The sequence below is a fragment of the Humulus lupulus genome, chromosome 4 (assembly GCF_963169125.1).
Source record: "Humulus lupulus chromosome 4, drHumLupu1.1, whole genome shotgun sequence".
Classification (NCBI taxonomy): domain Eukaryota; kingdom Viridiplantae; phylum Streptophyta; class Magnoliopsida; order Rosales; family Cannabaceae; genus Humulus; species Humulus lupulus.
In genome coordinates this window covers 134,123,712-134,125,070 of record NC_084796.1, presented here as the reverse complement: position 1 = coordinate 134,125,070, position 1,359 = coordinate 134,123,712, and positions in this window count along the sequence as shown.

Here is a 1,359-nt window from a genome sequence, read left to right as displayed (position 1 = left end):
GCTTTGTTCCTATCTGTCGGCAGTGCACCGCTGGTCAGATACTCCAAGTATGGCGCCATCCATGTATCTTCCATATGGATTTCCATGCTAGTCACATCTGTTCGTATGCTCGACTCGCTCAATCTTTCTACTGGCACAATGTTCAAAGTGTCAGCATCTTTCGCGCTTGCGAGTTTGGCTAAGGCATCTGCATTCGAATTCTGGTCTCGAGGTATCTGCTGGAGGGTATACTTCTAGAACTCTGCCAATAGATCTCTAGTTTTATTTAGGTAGGCTCCCATTTTGAGACCCCGTGCTTGATATTCCCCTAGAACTTGATTCACCACCAGCTGTGAATCACTGTAAATATCGAGCACTTTTATTTCCATGTCTTTTGCCAATCGTAATCCAGCGAGGAGGGCCTCGTATTCTGCTTCATTGTTCGAGGCAGCGAAGTCAAACCTAATGGCGCAGTGAAATTGATGCCCTTCCGGCGTTATCAATATCACTCCTGCTCCCGCGTGAGATTCGTTTGACGACCCATCGGTAAACAACTTCCACGAGGGAGCTTGATCATGAGGCTTAGGTGCATTAGGTTTTTCGCATTGCTCATCGTCTGGGAGTTCAGTAAACTTTGCAATGAGATCGGCCAAGACTTGTCCCTTTACTACTGCTCGCGGTGAATATGTAATATCGAACTGCCCTAGTTCGACTGCCCATTTTAATAGACGCCCAGCCGCTTCTGGTTTCTGGAGGACTTGCCGAAGGGGCTGGTCAGTTAAAACTGTGATAGGATGGGCTTGGAAATAAGGACGTAATTTCCTTGAGGCCAGGATTAAACAGTATGCTAACCTCTCGATGGGAGGATACCTCAGTTCTGTTCCGATTAGCCTCTTGCTTACATAGTAAACTGCTTTTTGCATGCCTTCTTCCTCTCGTACTAGGACCGCACTAGCAGCAACTTCAGTGATCGCCAAGTAAATGAACAAAGTTTCTCCTTCGATAGGTTTCGATAAAATAGGAGGCTGTGCCATATGGGCTTTCAAGGCTTGAAAAGCTCACTCGCAGTCTCCTGTCCATTCAAATTTCTTATTGCCCCTAAGTAGATTGAAGAAAGGGACACACTTATCCATTGATTTGGAAATAAATCTACTTAGGGCCGCAATTCTCCCAGTCAAACTTTGTACATCCTTGATCTTTTCCGGCGATTTCATATCGATCAGGGCTTTTATCTTGTCGGTGTTAGCTTCGATTCCTCTTGAATTAACTATGAACCCCAAAAACTTCCCTGATCCAACTCCAAAGGAACATTTGAGAGGATTTAGTTTCATCTGGTACTTGTTCAATACATCGAAACACTCTTGCAAATCCTTCACATGT